This window comes from Chrysochloris asiatica, unplaced genomic scaffold (assembly GCF_000296735.1).
Source record: "Chrysochloris asiatica unplaced genomic scaffold, ChrAsi1.0 scaffold00153, whole genome shotgun sequence".
In the NCBI taxonomy this organism is placed as follows: Eukaryota; Metazoa; Chordata; class Mammalia; order Afrosoricida; family Chrysochloridae; genus Chrysochloris; species Chrysochloris asiatica.
In genome coordinates this window covers 5,326,004-5,334,112 of record NW_006408671.1, presented here as the reverse complement: position 1 = coordinate 5,334,112, position 8,109 = coordinate 5,326,004, and positions in this window count along the sequence as shown.

The window sequence follows — 8,109 nt, the reverse complement described above, 5'->3', positions numbered from 1 at the left end:
ATAGTTCAACTTTTTTCATGTATACAACTTACTTATTGATCTCAAATTAGAGTAATTATCTAATTCAAAATCATAATTCAAATGCATCAATTACTCTCCAGTCTTTTGTATTCAGTGTTCACCTTTCACATGAATATTGTTTTTGCTGTTGTTACTTTCTTTTGAGTCTACTCCAACTCATAGCAACCCTGTATAGGGTTTCTGAGGATCAGCAGGTAGGTTTAAAACATAAAAGATTATTATACTAATGGGCCTCACCATCTGGAATACACACAAACAAAATTGACAACATCTGTGTAAGGAGACAGCAGAAAACCACCATGTAATCAACCACAAAAAGGTCGGGAGAGTCTGTGTAACAGACCATCGATTGCTCATATACAAGTTCAGGCTGGACCTGAAGAAAACTGAAGAAAGAAAAACAAGTTCATGGGAGTGAAAATATGATCTTGAATATTATCTCAGCTGACTTTATAGATAATCTCAAGATCAGATTTGACACATTAGACATTAAAGAGCAAAGATCAGAAGAGTTGTGGGATGAATCAAGAGCATCTCAAAGGATTTAAAAAAGTTATTTAGAAGATAAGAAGAAGGAAAGAGCAAAAATTGATGCCAGAAGAGATTCTGAAACATGCTATCCAGTGTAGAGATATTAAGGCAAATGGAAAACATGAAGATGTAAAAGAGCCAAACACACAATTCAAAGGGCAGCTTATGAAGACAAAGCCAAGTGTTATAATTAAATGTGCCTTGTCTTTACAAGGTGTTAGAAAACTAAAAGAGAAGAACACACTCAGCATTTTATAAGCTGGAGAAAATAATTAATGTTCAACTTGTAATACTTAAGGATTGTGTGGGTAAAATATTGAATGATGCAGAAAGAAGGTAATGAAGATGGAAGGGATACACAGAGTCATTGTACCAAAAAGTCATCGTGCAAAAAATTAATGTCTGACATTCAAATATTTCAAGAAGAAACATATAATCAAGAGGCAAAGGTACTGAAGGTAGAGTTCCAATAAATATTGGAGGCATTGGTAAAAAACAAGGCCCTGAGAATTGATGAGGAATGAAATATTTCAGCAAACTGATGCAGTACTGGAGGCGCTCACTGATCTATGATCAGATGAGATCCATTTTTGTGCACATCCAAAGAGAGGTGACCAAACAGAATGCAGAAATCATCAGATAACATTACTATGATAACATACAAGTACAATTTTGCTTAATATAATTCAAAAATTGTTTCAATAGTACATTGCCAGGGACCTTCCAGAGGTTCAAGCCAGATCATGGGAGGACATGAAACAAGGGATATCATTGCTGATGTCAGATGGATTCTAACTGAAAGCAGAGAATATCAGGAAGTTGTTTCCTGTGCTTTATTGACAATGCAAAGCCTTTTGACTATGTGGATAATGATAAGCTAAGGAAAACATTGTTGTGGAGAATGCACATTTTTGAATATTTAATTGTGCTGGTGAAGAACCTGTACATAGACCAAGGGACAGTTGTTTGAGCAGGACAGGGAGACACTAAATGGTTTTAAACCAGGAAAGTTTTGTGCCAGGTTGTATTCTTTCACTATGATTATTCAGTCATCATGCTGAGAAATAATCTGAGAAACTGGATTATACGAAAACAAAAAACATGGTGTCAGGATTAGAGGAAGACTCATTAAGAACCAGTGATGTGCAGATGATAAACCTTGCTTACAGAAATGAAGAGGACTTGAAATATTTACTGATGAAGATCAAACACAACAGCATTCAATATGGGTTGCACCTCAACTTAAAGAAAACAAAAATCCTTCCTACTGGACTAATGAACAATATTCATATAAATGGAGAAAAGATTGACATTGTCTAAAACTTCATTTTGCTTGGATCCACCATCAACAGTCTTGGAAGCAGCAGCAAAGAAAGTAAATGATGTGTTACATTAGACTACACTGTTGCAAAGTGTTCAAGAAGAAAGGGGTTTAGTTTGAGGACTAAGGTGCACCTGGTCATGTTATTTTCTATAGCCTCATTTGCATGTGAATTTTGGACAATGAATAATGAAGACTGTATATGAATTGATGCATTTGAGTTACAGTGATGGAGAAGAATACAAAAACTGCCATGGGCTTCCAGAAGAGCAAACAAAGCTGCTGGTAGAAGTATGGCCAGAATGCTTCTTAGAAGCCAAAATGCCTAGACTTCATCTCTCATAAGTAAGAAATATTATCAGGAGATGCCAGTCCTTTGAGAAGGAAAACATGCTTGGTAAAGTGGAGGATCAACAAAAAATGAGGAAGACCACCAACAAGATGGGTTTGCACAGTGACAAAAGCAGTAGGCTCAAGGGTAGCAATGATTGTGATGTTGCCACAGATTGTGCAGTGCTTTGTTGTGTTCTTCAAATTTGTAGCTAACTTGAGGGCATCTAACAACAACAAATAATATTTTAAGAATACATGAGGTGAAGTTTTGCCATTCTCCCTTTTCAGGAGCATTCTGTCTACACTTCTTCCAAAACAGATTGATTTAGTCTTTTGAGAATCCATGGCACATAAAATATTCTTTGTCAAAATCATAATTCAAAGACATCAATTCTTCTCCAATATTCTTATTAATTGTCCAGCTTCCACATGCATTCTGTTTATGGTTGTTAAGTATCAAATAGTTTATTTCTACTGCTGGGCACCCTGCATAGGGATTCTGAGGAGCTGCAGATACTTTTGAACCATAGACCATCAATACGTCAGGATTAAAAATACCCTGAGTCAGTCAAGTGCACCTTACTTCTCAAAGTGACATCTCTTTTTTTATACTTTACCACCCATAGTAACCACTAATAAACTTTGGTCTTGCACATTCACCTTTACTTATATTTTTATTTAAGTGTATTTCTACATAAACCTAAATTTGTGATTGGTTTCTTTCATGCAACATAATGTATTTAAGCTCCATCATGTATCAAACCCAAAGTATTATTTTAAACAGTAAGTGTGATATCATGCATCTTCAATGTGTCAGTCCCTGTATTGTAGGCCATATGTATGTTTACTTCAAAATTTTCAAAACCAGTCCATATCAGCTCACTAATTCTTAGCATATCAATCTTTCAGCATTCCATTTTACTTTTGACAAACTCCATTTTTTCCTGGTGTCTTGGTTTGGTGCTGTAGGATAAGTACTTAACTTGTAATCACAAAGTTGGTAGTTGGAGCTAACTCCTTTTGATATTTAAATTACTGTGACATAGATTCCAGAATCATAGCAACATGCAAGTCACCACAGTACAACAAACTGATGGATGAGTGGTGGCTTGCATGTTTATTTTTATTTTTTTTAGAAAGAGATTTCCAATTCCAATTTTTTTCTCTCTAATCTTTCCTGGCTGAAATCTCTGTTGAAACTTGCCCTCGATCACTTACCTTTTGACATTTGATACGCAAGGGACATATCTTCCAACAACACACTAGTTACAACAGTATGACAAACTGACAGATAAAAAGTGGTGAGCTTTTTTGACTGACTATGGTTAGTTTCCGGATTGGAGATAGGGTTGCAATAAATTTTCTAGAACAACTTTTTGATGACCATAAGTGGTATGTTTAATTTACTTGATATGACTTTGCTATCCAATGTCTTCTTATTTCTCACTAAGTGATCAGATGGCACCATGTAAAAAAGTTGCACAGTACTCTAAGGCCTGAACTTCTTAGTTTTGAATTCTTATAGGTTTAAATGGAGCCATCTGAGAAATAGGAATTGTCTATCCTAGGATTACCAAGGAAGAAGAAAATTAGTGAAGTTTGAGATCCCTACCAACAAAAATAGAGGGGGTGACAGAAGTGGCAGTATGGAGAGACAAAGCACTTGTGGTCATGGAGAGCTGAGTGCAAATGGGAAGGAGGCTGGCTTGCAGAATGCCCTTTAACTTAGTAACACTTGCCTGAACAGGGAAGAGACTGCAAGATCACATGGTTGAGAGGAATGAGGCATGTCCAAAGTATGGCAGACAATAAGCATTATTGACTGGGGGATTGCTGTATCATGAGTTTCTGATCCTGAATTGTACCCTGTTCACTTCCCAAATAAACTGAATAATGCCTACTGTTATTAGTTCTATGTTGTCATTGCATTGTATTTTTGTACCCAGATGTGAAGCATAGAATGCTGTGGGAGGGATAGTTGGGATCAGAATAGGGTAAAGAAGGGTGGCAGATGAAGGAAAGTCTCACCTCCACTTCAAAGGAATCGGTCTTAGGCTAATTATGATTTTGATTCTCTTTCTCCCTTGTAAAGCCAGAGGAAGTCAGACATAGTCCCCACAAGGTTCTAGCAGAATATGTAAGATTTTGAGAGAAAGTAATTATATAAATTTAGAAAGATGTCCAATTAGAATTTTTTTACTATGTTTAAGGAAAGATGAAAAAGGGATCAATATTATGCCTAGTTTTGTTATCAACATATGTAAGTCTTATCTGGAGGAAGAATGTCAAAGAATAAGCAGTTTAAAATGCTGTTGTTTGTTTGTTAGATCATGATTTATGATTACCCCATGAGTGTAGAATATACTAGCTCCATAAAGTTTTGAATTATGTGCCCTTTCAGAAGTAGATCCTTAGGCCTGTCTTACAAAACAACTTTGGGTGGATTTGAACTATGAACCTTTGGCTAGTAACTGGGTATTTTATTGGTTATGTTATCCAGATACCTCAAAGTTTAAAATAACAGAGTTAAAACTATTCATGCCTTAAATGACATCTTAGTGTTTTTCATTATTCTCTGGCAATAGCAGCATGTTTGTGATTATTATTCAAGATAATGTGTGAGGACTGTGAGAGATTCAAAATAAATCTTTTTTTTTTCTATTTATGTTTCTATTTCTTCTCAATAGACTGTAATTTCCTGAGAATGCTGATTCAGTCTGATTAATATTTGCATTTCTCAACTATCATTGTGGCATATTGAATGTTTGTTGTTGTAGTTGTTATGTGTTGTCTAGTGAACTCTGACTCATAGTGACCCGTGTAAGGTATCAGAGGTTGTAAATATTTGCATAAACAGAGGACCTTATCTTTATCCTTGACACAGCTAGTGTGCTTAAACCACCAGCCTGTGGGTAGCAGTATAGCTCTGATCGTTAGAGTTAAGAAATATTTTTTAGTTAAATCATTTAAGTTAATACAGATCCTTAATTAATGGGACTATTTAAAAAGCTTAGCTTCTTATACGTAAATAACTGCCAAACTTCTTGACTATTCATTTATTTACTTAATTATTTATGATTTAAGTAATTGGGATTAAACTGTATGGCATATACAATTAGCAACAGCAAATTGCAGCATACTGGTATGGGTTATAGGATAAGCATTGGACTACTAACGATAGGTTCATCAGTTTCAAACCCCCCAGACATTCATTAGAAACCCTATAATGGATTGCTTAGAGTTGGAATTGACTCAACAGGTATTTAATAATAGCAACATATAATCAATACATGAACTTATTCAAATTAATTCCAACTTTGTTCAGATTATATAAAAATAAGTCCAGATAACGTACAATTAAAACTAAAGTTCACTGTTTTAAAGAGCATATAGTAAAAAAGATAAATAATCTAAAGATATAATAATATATTACCATATATTTTTTATTAATACATAGTTACTATAAATTATTTCAGAGGAGTTAAGAGCAGATGACACTACTCATTTGTCAGTTTGTTGTACTGTGGTGGCTTGTGAGTTGCTCTGATTATGAAAGCTTTGCCACAGGTCCTTAAAATACCAGCAGGGTCACCCATGGTGGAGAGGTTTCAGATGAGCTTCCAGGTGAAGACAGACTAGCAAGGAGTGACAAACTACTTCTGAATATTTAGTCACTGAAAACCTTATGAATAGCAGAGAAACATTGTCAGATACAGTGCCAGAAAATGAGCCCCTCAGGTTGGAAGGCACTCAAAATGCAATTGGGTAAAAGTTGCCTCCTCAAAGTAGAGTTGACCATAATGATGTAAAAGGAGTAAAGCTTATAGGACCTTCATTTGCTGATGGGGTACAACTCAAAATGAAAAGAAACAGCTGTAAACATCCATTAATAATCGAAATATGGAATGTACGAGGTATGAGTCTAGGAAAATTGAAAATTGTCAAAAATGAAATGGAACACATAAACATCAAAATCTTAGGCATTAGTGAGCTGAAATGGCCTGGTATTAATCATTTTGACTCTGACAATCACATGGATAACTATGCGGGAATGACAAATTGAAGAAGAATGGTGTTGCATTCATCATCAAAAAGAACATATCCAGACCAGTCATGAGATCAATGTTGCCTGTGATAGGATAATATCCATGTGCCTACAGTGAAGACTAGTTAATACCACTATTATTCAAATTTACACACCAACCACTAAAGCCAGTGAGGATGAAATAGAAGAATTCCACCAAATTTTTCAATCTGAGATTGATCAAACATGCAATCAAGATGTATTGATCATTACTGGTGATTGGAATGCAAAGGTTGGGAGCAAAGAGGAAGGATCAGTAGTTGGAAATATGGCCTTGGTAATAGAAGTGATGCTGGAGAACACATGATAGAATTCTGAAAAAGCAATGATTTGTTTATTTCAAATACCTTCTTTAGACAGCATAAGAGACAACCACAAACATGGATCTCACCAGATGGAACACCGAAATCAAATTGACAACATCTGTAGAAAGAAAATTGGAAAAGCCCCTATCATCAGCCAAAACAAGGCCAGGGGCAGATTGTGGAACAGACCATGTATTGCTCATATGCAAATTCAAACTGAAGTTGAAGAAAATGAAAACAAGTCCATGAAAGCCAAAATATGACCTTGAATATATCCCACCTGAATTTAGAGATCATCTGAAGAACATATTTGGCACATTAAAGACCGAAGACCAGAAGAATGATGGCATGTCATCTAGAACATCATACAGGAAAAAAAAACAAAAAAGTCATTAAGAAGACAAGAAAGAAGGAAAAGATCAAAATGGATGTCAGAAGAGATACAGAAACTTGCTCTCCAGCATAAGATACTAAAGAAAATGGGGGAAAAAACTAGGAGGTGCAAGAGCTGAGCAGAAAATTTCAAAGGTGAGCTCGAGATGACAAAGACTAATATTACAACAAAACCTGCAAAGATCTGGAGTCAGAAAACCAAAAGGGCAGAACATGCTCAGCATTTCTTAAACTGGGGAAACTGAAGAAAAATTAAAGCTTCGACTTCTGTTACTGAAGGATTCTCTGGACAAATTATTAAATGATGTACAAAGCATCAAAAGAATATGGAAGGAATGCACAGTCATTGTACCAAAAAGAGATGGTTGATGTTCAACCGTTTCAAATGTAGCATATGATGAAGAGCCAATGATACTGCAGGAGGAAGTCCAAGGTGCATTGAAAAAATTGGAAAAAACAAGGCACCTGGAATTGATGGGAAAAAATTGAAAATTCGTCAAGAAATTGAGGCGGAACAAGAGGAACTCACTCATCTATACCAAGAAATTTGGAAGACAACTATCTGGCCAACTGACTGGAAGAGATCCATATTTGTGCCCCTTCCAAAGAGAGGTGACCCAATGGAATGAGGAAATCATAGGAAATTATCTTTGATAGCCCATGAGAGTAAAGTTTTACTAACAGTAATACAGAAACTGTTGCAGCAGTATTCCAGAGGTTCAAGCAGGATTCAAAAGAGGATGTGGAATGACAGATATCATTGCTGATGTCTGATAGATCTTGGCTGAAAGTAGAGAATATCAGAAAGATGTTTACCTGTGCTTTATTGACTACACAAAGGCTTTTGATTGTGTGAATCATGATAAGCTATGACCAATATTGTGAAATATGAGTATTCTGGAAGGCTTCATTGTGCTCATGAGGAATCTGTACATGGAACAAGAGGTAGTTGTTCAAACAGAAAATGGGAACATTGAATGGATTAAAATTAAGAAAGGTGTGTAACAGGGTTGTATTCTATCACCATACTTATTAAACCTGTATGCTGAGCAAATAATTTGAGAAGCTAGATTTTCTGAAGAAAAATGTGGCAACAGGATTTAAGGAAGATTCATTAATAA